Genomic DNA, 12,933 nt, shown 5'->3' on the forward strand with positions numbered 1-12,933 from the left:
TAGGTATTGGTGTTTTAGGAAATGAGATACCAGGAAGGCTACCCAGAGGACACGATGTCTGACCTAGATTGTGTAGGGAACAGTGTGTTTCCATCATGTTTTGCATTACCTAATTGGAAGAGATACCCTTACCTATTCGTAGCAGGAAGTCAAGCTTCGCCACAGGACTCTGCCTCCTCAGCCTGTAAGCTGCTGAGTGAGCACCATCTGTGTACCCAGAAGATTACCTAACAGTGACAAGATCTCAGACTGAAGTTTGGGCTCAGTGCCAGTTTACATCCGTGAGTGTGTACGTTGCCACTTTCACTATTGAGTTTAGCATGAGAGATGAGTGACAACAGGAGATTTAAATCACTCCTGAGTGTGGCCCTAAAGTGTGGCCAGAAAAGCACAGGGAGAAATGACTACAGGGAGTACTGCTGACACTGAGAGTTGAGTATTAATGGGCAAGCAGATCCACGAAGTCCACAGCAATATGGAGGACAACATGCAGCAGGAGGGGTGTGCTCCTGCTGCAGCAGTAGTCCTTATGCCAATGACCTCCTACCAATTGTAATAACGCAAAACTCAGTTCGTACATTTGTTCATTTTTAAGTATTCTCTCTAGTTTATTTGTAACTATATTTGTTTAGCAAGAAAGAGCAAAATTCAGCCCTGTATAATCAATGTGTACTCTCTAAAGCACATGAATCTCAGCATATGTACTTTAAAATACATGTGGTTTACTGGGTGTGGTGGGACACGCCTGTAATCCCAGAGACTTGGAAGGCTGAAGCCCGAGGATCAAAAGTTCTAGGCCAGCCTCAACAATTTAGCAAGGCCTTAAACAAAAAGGGCTGGAGATGTGGTTTGGTAGTTAAGTGTCCCCGGGTTCAACCCCCGGTACAAAAACAACAACAACAACAAAAACAAAAACAAACAAACAAACAAAAAAACCCCAAAACTTCTTTGAAATATTTTAAACATTGAAAAGTATACTGAAAATGTTCAAGAGAAAAGTAAAGCAGTTTCATGTGTTTTTTTTTAAAGTGCTATGGAAATTTAGAAATAATACTATCTAATAAAAAATTTTAAAAATTATATTGTATAACCCTTCTTTATTATTCTCAAAGTTTTAGGATTATGAAAAACAAGATATTACATTAAAGGGAAAACTTAATATATTATGTTTTACTAAGTCTTTGTGTAGGTTAATTTAGTGTTTTGTTATCTCTGAACAAGCTAGAGATAATTTGTAACCTATGACTTATAAATTGAAAACCTATATTGAATTCTCAACAAAATCATTCAGTGATACTGAATCTCTCTATGATCCTTACAATGCACATGTCACTTACTTTTATTTGGGAGAGGTGTTACTAGGGATTGAACTCAGGGGCACTCAACCATTGAGCCACATTTGCAGCCCTATTTTGTATTTTATTTAGAGATAGGGTCTCACTGATGTTCTTGGTGCCTCACCATTGCTGAAGCCGACTTTGAACTTGTGATCCTCCTGCCTTACCCTCCCTCCCAAGCCACTGGGATTACAGGCATGCGCCACTGTGACCAGCCACACGCCACTTACTTTTATGTTGAACTTTTTCTTCTGAGAATTGGGTTTCTGTGTGTGTGTGTGTGTGTGTGTGTGTGTGTGTATGGTGGGAGGTGGGGGACTTCTGTCAGTATAAAAACATTTCTCAGAACTTCAATTTATATGGATAAACCTGTTGCATCCCTGAAAGACTGTAAGGTGAGGGTAGAGAAAGATATTATATAGCTTTAAAAGCTTTAATTTTGTTAGATTTCATTCATGGAGTGAGAAAAATGAGAAAATAAAGTGAATCACCTGCAGATGTCTCACTTATCTTTTCTTGGTCTCTAGCACATTTTAAAAACATATTGATGGCCTTATTTAAGGCATCCTTGGTTGAAAGTAATATAATCTTCAAAGTAGCTGAAGCAACCAAAAACAAATGAGCGAAAAGGGAATTGAAAAAATGTTTCACAGAATCCAAAGATATGTTGAAGTTTCAGGCCTTAGGAAGACAGAGGTCTTTCCAGACGTGTGCCTTTAATTACCCCAATTTGCAATCCCCAGTCTCTGTGTCTTCAATTCAGACTTTTAAAGTAGAGAATCTCATTAATGCAGCTTGGTTCAGGTCTCTTTCCTTGGTCCAACCAACTGTGACCAGGGGGGGTATGGTCACCCAGTGGAAGAATGTTTGCCAGGTCTGTGGTATTCAGGGGGGAGGGAAACTTTTAATGGAAAAGGTGTTAGGGGTGCACAGACTGCTATTAAGATCAAGTCTCCCAAAACCCTCCAGAAAATCTATAAACAGATTTTTTTCACTCAACTTTATAGCAATATTTAATGAATACCTTCTATACGCCTAGTACTACACTATGCATGGAGGAGGTAATGGCATAACATTCTGTCATCATCCCTAATTTTGACACAGATGGGTGATTATTTTTGAGCAACTGAAATTAAAGTGCCTAAAGGGCACCAAAATATAACCATGTCTCTATGGTTAGTCCGCATACCAAAGGTGGCCAGTTTGGATTCCTAAGTACCCTCCCACTTGTGGAAACACAGGAATGTAAGTTTTAGTCTATAGTGAGGCAATTATGATAAGTCGTCATGTTGTGGAACAACCGAGTGACAATTGGATTGTGTTTGGTTGTAAGACTTCCTGAATATGCTGACCCCTTTATTGCCAGATCCAAATTCATACCAATTTAAGTCTTTTGCACACCTAGTAACAACCAGGCATGCAACAGGCCTTAAGTAACCACTCACTGACTGATTGACCTGATTGTTTTATAGTTTTTAGTAACTTCTAGTAGCTGATTAAATCAGGACTACTGAATGGTCCTCTAGTAAGAATTAGATTTCACTTTCAGATAGTTATTCCAGATGGCACACATTACTACTCTAGACTAAAAAATTATGCAAGATCTTGTCAGCAGGATTTAAAATTTACCTGCAGTGTGGTTTACCCTGCAAACGTTCTCCAAAGTATCTCTCTCCAAGATCTTCACTACCTCTTACAAGGCTCTTCAGACTTAATACTGTTTTAAGGACAATATTTTACTTGTTACTTCTCCATCACTTTGTGGCTTACGTTTGAGGACCTCTCTCCTTTTCTCTCTTTCCTGCCTGAGATTTTGATTTTTCAGTGGGATTGTATGGCATAATCACTTCTTTGTGCTAACACAGTAACCAGAATTTAGCTGCTAGCTCATTTCAGTACCACCTTGAGGAAACTTGTGTGCAAAGTTAAGTGATGTGAGAATGATCTCATTATGCATTTTCTTAAATAAGGAAATCTGTTTAAAACAAAACAAAACAGAAATACCCCAAAGGTTGCTCAGATTCTGAGTAAGAAAGCCAGTCATAACTATGACTAAGAAAAAAACACACACACACACACACAAAAACAAAAATCAAAAAACTATGACTAGGAGTTTGTACTTGATTTTTCTATTAGCTTACTAATAACAATTTAATTTTACATTTTAAAATACACATTACATACTTCTAATGGAAATTCTCTATACAAGTAAAAACAATTAATCAGTCAATGTTTAGGGTACTGTCTGATGGGGAAAAGGAAATTTATTCGGATTACAAATAAGTATGTGGCATTGAGGTAAGATTCAAGAAATAAAAATAGCTGGGCGCAGTGGCACATGCTCGTAATCTCAGCGGCTAGGGAGGCTGAAGCAGGAGGATTGAGAGTTCAAAGCCAGCCTCAGCAAAAAAGCAAGACGCTAAACAACTCAGTGAGACCTTGTCTCTAAATAAAATACAAAATAGGGCTGGGAATGAGGCTCGGTGGTCAAGTGCCCCTGAGTTCAATCTCTGGTTCTGCCTCCCCCCATTAAAAAAAAAAGAAAAAAAGAAAAATAGAAAGAAGACATCAAGGAAGCACAAGGCAATACAATTTTTATTCAGAAGTTCTACTACTTTTCCAGACCTGTTGTTACAGAGTGGGGGACTTCTGAGAAACTGAGGCAGCTCAGACCCCACTTCTAACCCCATTCTTGAGATCAAGTCACAAAGATTTCAGACATGTCACTCAGAGTAATAGAAATGAGTTTGTTGAAGGGGCCGAAAAAGGCAATGGGGAAGCTTTCAAGTGAGAGAGTGAGCCCTCTCAACAGAGGAGAGGAACAATGGGCCTCTCCTGCACCTCAGTTTTACTGAGGATCCCAGAGAAGTTTCCAGTGAGTCCTGCCAGGTCCATTTCTTGACTTTTGACTGATAGCAGGATGATATGAGACTTTCACCAGTGCCATGGCAGCTCTAGGTCACCTTGACCCGTGCTGACTGGTTCTAATTGGATTCTTTTTTTTTTTTTTTGTCTTCATGGGAGGATTGAACCTAGGGGCGCTTAATCACTGATCCACATCCCCAGCCCTTGTTTTGTATTTTATTTAGAGACAGGGCCTTGCTGAGTAGCGTAGGGCCACGCTAAATTGCTGAGACTGGCTTTAAACTCTCAATCCTTGTGCCTCAGCCTCCTGAGCCACTGAGATTACAGGTATGTGCCACTGTGCCCAGCTGGAATTGGATTTTTAACCATACATTCTTAGAGATTGGATGGTTAGGAGGAAATATCCTTATCTCCCTGAGTTGCAGAATCTTGTCTGTGAAAAGGGTCAGGAAAGGTTTCCCCTTCAAGGTAACTTGGGTTCCTCTTATCAACACATTTTGGGTCTGCATTTCTGCAGTGAAGGGTAGTTTGCTGAGGAATGTGACATATCCTGTCCACTTAAACCAGTCAGGGCAGCAGGTAAATTGCCTCTTAGAAAAGAAAGCATGTGGGGGTCATCCCAGTGGGCCCATCTTATAGAATTATTCCTTTCATTCCATTCACATCTGTCTGACCTCTAACACTGTCACTTCCTCAGCCAGCCTCTTTCTTAAGGCTGTCACTCCCAAATTCCTGAGAAATCTGTAAATCTAATCTTGTACTGTTCAATAACCCACCAATAAACTGATTGAGATAAGGCATTTTAAGAAACCTATAATTTAGGGGCTATTTCAACATTATCTATTGATCAGATAATGAAGAATATATCAGCCCAAGGATCCTGAGATTGACCAGACTACCATAAAACACTGGAGATCAGCAAGCAGACTGATGTGATTCCTACCTACCTTCCCAAACCCACCACTCATCAAGTTTCCTTTAACAGAAGAGCCAGGAACCCCTAAATCACATCTCTCTCAAGATGGTGAGTATCTTCCCTGAATGTGTATTCCTTGCTTTATCCAAAAGGCGTCTCTCTGAGGTTACCCACATTCTCTTTAAAGTTCATTTACTTCTTAAATAACCCTCTGTGGATGCCTTTGACTGGAGAATGCTCAAATTCTTTTCCATCACCTAAGCCCAGCATCTACTGGTCCTGGGTCCAGCTACTCCTGTTCCCTGGGAACTCTTCACCCATCCTCCAGAGACACCTCTCCCAGGACAGCCTGAAGGAATAAAATGATGACTGGTTTACTTGTTGTTCGTGTGACACACGTAGCCTCCCACACAGAAATAAGCCTTGGATGAAAAATGTTGCAAAGGTGTTTTCTTCCTGGCCTCTTTTCTGTAGTCAATGTAATTTTTTTTTTCTTTTTTTTTTTTTTTGCACTGGGATTGAACTCAGGACATTCGACTACTGAGCCAACATCCCCAGCCCTATTTTGTATTTTATTTAGAGAAGGGTCTCACTGAGTTGCTCAGCACCTCACTGTTGCTGAGGCTGGCTTTGAACTCGAGATTCTCCCATCTCAGCTTTCCCAGCTGCTGGGATTTCAGGCACGTACCTGGCTGACAATGTAATTTTGATTAGAATAGCCAGGGCTCATCTAGTTCAGTTAATTGCCTGTGTGACCCCACCCCCACCCTGGACAAGTCATAACAACCTAGGGTGATCCCCTCTACCTGAATTTAGTCAAAGCCAGGGACTGACTTCTACCCAAAATACCATGACAACGGTGAAGTGATTATGCAAATGCAATAAGGTCCCCAATGAGCTTGACATTATTTGAAAGGAGAGTATCCTGGGTAGCCTTACCTAATCAAGTGAGTCTTTTAAAAGAGGGATTAGGTCTTCCCTAAACTCAGAGACTTGAAGCAGAAGCAAAGCCTCCTTTTTCCTCCTGGTCTTGAAGAAACAAGCCTCAGTGGGTTCCATAGCTGTGAGGAGCTGAATTCCACCAACAATCTCATGAACTTGGAAGAGGACTCTGAACCTCAGGAGAGCCCCATCCCTGGCCAACACCTTGATTGCCAGAAACCAGGTGAACTGTGCCTGTACTCCTAACTCACAGAAACTATGGAGAATAAATATGTGTTTTGACCTGTGGTTCTCTATTACCTTAGGAAAGTCTATATAGAGCTATCTGGGATCCAGTGTAGTTTCTAATAAGCATCCAGATCTTCCTAAATAAAAATGCAGGATTAAGTCTATATTTATTATTATCTTGGAACTCTTTTGCCAGGTCCCATGTTGAGTCTTGTCCTTAACTGTCTGCAAGAACAGCTTCATGAAGGATTTACTAGTTTTGTTTTCTGGTTTCTCTCAGAGTGTGGTCTTTATGGCCTGTCAGCTTGTTCCTGAAAAAAAAAAAAAAAAGCTTTCCTTCCTATTGGAAAATGATGACTGGTGACCAAGAACTACTTTACAGTGGTATAAGTATATGGTTTTAATCAGAATGCTTTGATTCAGGTTTATTTTGGGGACCGTTTTCTTTGGTTAATTTTTCTCTGCTACTTTGGAATTTTATTGTGGATAGTGGCAGGAGACATACCCATTGCAGGAACAGTGTGGACTTGGAGCTGAAAATAAATATGCCACATGGGTGGATGAATGGCTTTTCCTGTGTTATTCTCGTTAAATTCCTGGTCAAGAAATTTAGAGATAGGAGGATATAGTTATTTTATTACCAATAGAACTTCAATGAATGTAGCTTTATTAAATGTTGAATCATTTCATGAATTGGAGAAATGGTTTACAGTACTACCTAAATCAAACAACCAAATTATATTGTGCTCATGAAAATACAGATGGATACTTTCAAGACTCCCTCAGTTACCTGTAGTGATAATGAAAATATTACTTGGAACTCCCTATAGATATGAGTAATCGGGCATGATGTTCAGTTTTACACAAGTCTCTGAAATGCTTTCTATTAGCCATTTCTTTAGTTTCATAATTTGTTCATGTGGGTGTAATTTTTGAAATATGAGATCTACACTCAAGGAAAGAAATCTAAAAACAGAAACTTACTGTTTCTTTTTGGAGATACAGTCAGATGTAAACCGTTGTTTTTTCCAGTAGTCTCTAAAATGCACATTGGCTTCCATTGTTTTACACATAAACTAAGAGCAAAATAAGCTGGAAAATGAATTTGCAAACATAGCCCCCCTCCTATCATCCTGGAAAATGAATACTAGATGTTTCCTAATGGAAGCATTGCCACCTAGTGGAGAAGGATGAAATAATGATTACTAATTTTTTTTTTTTTGTACATAAATTTTTCACTGAGGTGAAATTCATATAACCTAACCATTTAAAAATGTACAGTTCAGTTATTTTTTTAGTATATTTGCCATGTTGTGCAACCATCAGCTTTTTTTTTAGTTTCAGAACTTTCATCACTCCATTTAAACTCCCTTAACCATTAAATAGTAATTTCATGTTTTGTCATTTTCTTTCTTTTTTTTTTTTTATATTTATTTTTTTTTAGCTTTCGGGGGACACAACATCTTTGTTTGTATGTGGTGCTGAGAATCGAACCCGGGCCGCACGCATGCCAGGTGAGCACGCTACCGCTTGAGCCACATCTCCAGCCCCTTGTCATTTTCTTGTCCCTTGAAAATATTTAATTTGCATTGTCTACTGATGTGCTTATTCTAGGTATATAATATAAAATGAATTACATATAGTATGTGACCTTTTGTCTCTTGCTTCCTTCATTTATATTGCTTTTGAGGTTTATCTCAGTTATAGGATGTGTCAATACCTTATTCCTTTATATGGATGAATTTCCCATTTGAATAGACATGCCAAAATTTATATATTCATTCATAGATAGGCATTTTAAATGTTCCTAAATTTTTTCTATTATGAGTAATGCTGGGCTGGGGATGTGGCTCAAGCAGTAGCGCGCTCGCCTGGCATGTGTGTGGCTCGGGTTCGATACTCAGCACCACATACAAACAAAGATGTTGTGTCCACTATAAAATAAATATTAAAAAATTCTCTCTCACTCTCTCTTAAAAAAAATGAGTAATGCTACTATGAATATTTTTTTGTATAAGTTTCTGTTTCTCTTGAGCACATACCTAGGAGTAGAATTGCTGGATCTTATGGTAATTCTATATTTAAATGTTAAAGGAACTGCCAAAATAGGCCAACAGAGACACATCAGAATACAATTTTCTAAAACATTGGCAAGGCTTTTAGGAGAATACTTGTTAGTACGGGAAAAGAGTGGCAAAATTATGAACCCAATCATGAATCATTCTAATACTGCCTATTCTTTATAGGAGGTCTTCTAGAATTGGGCACAAGATGATAGTTCTGATTAACACCTTAAAATTGGTTCCAATAAATACTGTGAGATTTATCAAGTTAGAAATTGTGTACATATATTTGGTCTATTATGATAAAGTGTAAGTTGTCCCCTATTGCATTTTCTTTTCTTCTGTAAGTTTATTTATTTAATTTAATTATTTTATGTGGTGCTGGAAATCAAACCCAGTGTCTCAGGTATGTTAGGCAAGAACTCTACCACTGAGCCACAACTTCAGCCCAAATTTTACTTTCAAGGTAAGTTTCTCCAGTGAAAGTATCCTTCAAACTTGAAAATGAGAGATACTTTTTGACAAACTAAGCTTGAGAATTTCAAAAGAACAGACTCAAAGGAAATACTAGAAGGAGTTTTTGTTAGAAGAAAAATGTTTCGCAGGTAAGGAAGGAATTGCAAGGATGAACCAAAAGCTAAATGTTTGGGGGGAATTTAAGTGAATATTGACTGTATCAAGGTAACTTTAAACTACATGTAAAATGAAAATTCATTGATAATAATAACACAAGAGCTGGGCATGGTGATGCACGCCTGTAATCCCAGCAGCTGGGAAAGCTGAGATGGGCTGATTGAGAGTTCCAAAGTTCAAGCCAGCCTCAGCAACAGAGAGGTGCTGAGCAACTCAGTGAGATCCTGTCTCTCAATAAAATAGAAAATAGGGCTGGGGATGTTGGCTCAGTGGGTGGATGTCCCTTTCAATTCCTGGTACCAAAACAAACAAACAAAAAAACACATAAGAGATGAAAGTAGAGAAATGGAATAAAAATGTTCTCATTTCTTAGGAATATGCAGAAAGCTGTAAAATACTGATTTGTTTTTTAATTTAATAAGTCATGGAAGCACATGGCAATTGCCGGGGTGGCTATAATCAATAGAATAACTGTATGAAGATGAATAATATGAAGAATTCAAAGAAGTCTTACATTTAAATCCAATGTAGGGGTGTGTGTGTGTGTGTGTGTGTGTGTGTGTGTGTGTGTGAATTTGTGTATCATTAGATTCACAGACTGGACACAAAATGAAACTCATCAATATTTGATATTGACAACGAGGTTATAGAAACTTTAAAAATAAAAGAAGGAAAGAAGGTATGCTAGGCAATCTCCAGCCAAAGCCATTGCATTAGATCAGTGAACACAAGCAATCATTATCAGAAATAAAGAGGACTATTTCAGAATAACAATTAGGCTCAATCTACTAGGAAAAGGCAGCAATTTTAAATTTTAGGCACTTAATAGATGTGAAATAGCCAAATAAAAATCAAAATATATAGATAGCAAAGCTAACTGAATGAATGCGGAAAATAAAATAAATCCACAATCAAATTGGTAGATTTTTCCCATGTTCCATTTGGTAGATGACAGAAAAAAAAAACAGTCAAAATCAGTTCTTAAGGATGTGTTCTGAATGATATGTTTAACAAACTTGTTCTACTTAGCATATAAAGAATATTGCACTGAGCAATTGAATATACACTGATTTTTAACTGCACATAGAATATGTCACATTTGATAGATACTGAGTTACAAAACAATTCCGCCAAATGTGATTAAAATTAGGCAGAGTATATTATTCCAAATAAGAGAAATTAAATTAGAAATAAAATCAAGATACCTAGAAAAATCCCTCAAGTATTTGGAAATCAAGAGATATTCTACTACATATTAGGATATGAAGAAATCAAAATAGGAGTGAGAGAATATTTTAAACTAAGTTGTAATAAAATACAAGTCTGTGGAGGGCTGTTTGATAGAGTTATGTGTTGAAAGAAATCACAGTAACTATAATTATTTAAAATAAAAATAATGGCTTAAAATTGATGAATTACACAGCCATTTAAACTACCTAGAAAATAAATGGCAAACTGAAATCAAAGAAAATGAAGGAAGAAAATGATAAATATTAAAGTGAAGAAAGTAATGCATAGAAAAGATCAGTAGAGGAGAATTAAACAGACAAAGGTTGCTTCTAACAGACTAACTAAAAAGAGATGATTTCAACATCAAGGATCAACTACAGATCCTACAAATTTTAAAAGAGAACATGAAGTTATAAACAACTTTGTGTGAATAAACTTGAAATATTATCAAGTTATTGAAACCAAGATGTAAGAGACATAAATCTGAATGTATCTCTATTTATCAAAGAAATACATAATTACAAATTTGTACATAAAAGCAACTCAAGCCCAGCAGGTGTAAATAGTTCATTATCCAAATAATTAAGGGGGAAAAATAACATAAATTCTGCATTAGAAAAAAGGGAGAAAACTTTTCCCAACTCGTTTTAAGATGTTAGCATAATTTCAATGTCAAAACCTATTGGACACTTTATAAGATGAATAATGTCTTGCACTAAAATGTAAAAGTATGAAACAGAATGTTGGAAAATCAAATACAGAAATATTAGAAGTTGCAAATGACCAAGTTGTATTCAATTCCAGGAACATAATTAGAATTAATATAATGAAATCAGTCAATGATATTTTCCACAATATCAGAACACAGGAAAAAAATATGATTTGATTAAGACGTAGAAAAAAGTGAATAGAATTTAGTGTTCATGATTTTAAAAATTCTCAGAAAATTAGGAAATGAAGGGATTCTCTTTAAGATGATGATGGGCATCTGTGAAAAACAATCCTATACCAAACACCATATTTAATAGTGAATAATTAACACCTTCTACCTATTCAGAACAGAAGCAAGACAAAGCTAATGTAATCTTTTCTCTTTAATGTTTCAGGGGTATCCAGCCAGTGCAGTCAGAAAAGAAAAGGAAACTGACATTGGAAAGATTGGAAAAAGCAGAAATCAATACAACTAAACACTGAAAAACAGTAGATACGAAATCCACAAACCAAAAGCTGATTTTTGAGCCTATTAATTAAATTAAAGAATCCTTACGCAGGCTAATCAACAAAAGAAGCTAAATAAAAATAATCAGTTTCAGAAATGGAAAACAAGATATGACCAGAAATACTACAGAATTCAAAAACATAACATGGGAATAACATGGACAAGTTACATGGTACATTCAATAAAATATATGAACAAATTCTTCGGGAAAAAATACCATTCATTAAAACTAAGAGAAAACAAGAGAATTTAGTCCTATATCTATTAATAAAATTGATATCTTTAATTAAAAATGTTTCCACAAACAAGACTCAACTTCCAGATGTCATTACTTGTGAATTCTATCAATATTTAAGGGAGAAATAATTCCCATCTTACAGGAATTCTTTTAGGAATGAATACTTCCTGAAAGAAGATTTTAAAACTAGCACTATCCTAATATCAACACCAAACAAATTATCTAGAAAAAGCACTAAGAGATTAAAAAAAAAAAAAAAGATATTGAATCATGGAACAAAAGATTCAGAAAATTCAAATCTTTTACTCCTTCACTCAGGAGTTCCAGATGGGGAAAAGAGAAAAATGGAATATGAAAATAGTTGTAAGTTCTAAAATCCTAAAAATTTCCTGAAATTTTCTGAATTAAACATATTGATTAGACTTGTGCATCTTCAAATTACTAATTTAGCATTAATTATGAGTCAAATTAACACAAATAATTTCCTAACTAAACTTTGAAAACTGAAACACAAGGCCGGGCTTGGTGGTGCTTGCATGTAATCCCAGTGGCTCTGGAGGGTGCGGCAGGATTGTAAATTCAAAGCCAGTCTCAGCAAAAGCAAGGTGATAAACAACCCAATGTGACCCTGTGTCTAAATAAAATGCAAAAAATAGTTGGAGATATGGCTTAGTGGTCCAGTGCCCCCGAGTTAAATCCCCCATACTCCTCCCCACAAAAAATAAAACATGCAAAAATTATATTTTAAGATAATCTATCGAAAATGCCCCTGAAGAACAAAACATCTTCAGAAAGAGTAAAAATGAGTTAGTTTGTTCCCTTAGATTTCATAAAATCTCTAAGAGATATATTTAAAGAAGGAAATAGACCACAAAATTAAAAGGTGAGGGAAAGAAGTAAATTTGAGGAAAGGAATTAATTAACATGTTAGTAAATCTAAATAAGCATTGCTTTTACAAATTTGCAATGAAATCACCATTTACATTGCTGTGTGTCAGTCAAATAAAGTTACAATAGTAGTAAAAAATGTATACTAGGTGGACAATGATATGTAATTGTCTAGGATATTTATTGTCCCAAATGAGAGTACAAATATTGATGATAATTCACTATGATTGAAATGTAAGAATAATCATTAATAAAGAGGTGAATGGAAAATTGTTTTTTTTTTAAATAAAGAATGAACAGAGAACAGAAGAAGATACTCTGTAATTTTCGAACCAGTAGAAATGGGGGAAAGAAAAATAAATACAATTGATGTA

Source organism: Callospermophilus lateralis, chromosome 9 (assembly GCF_048772815.1).
Source record: "Callospermophilus lateralis isolate mCalLat2 chromosome 9, mCalLat2.hap1, whole genome shotgun sequence".
NCBI lineage: Eukaryota > Metazoa > Chordata > Mammalia > Rodentia > Sciuridae > Callospermophilus > Callospermophilus lateralis.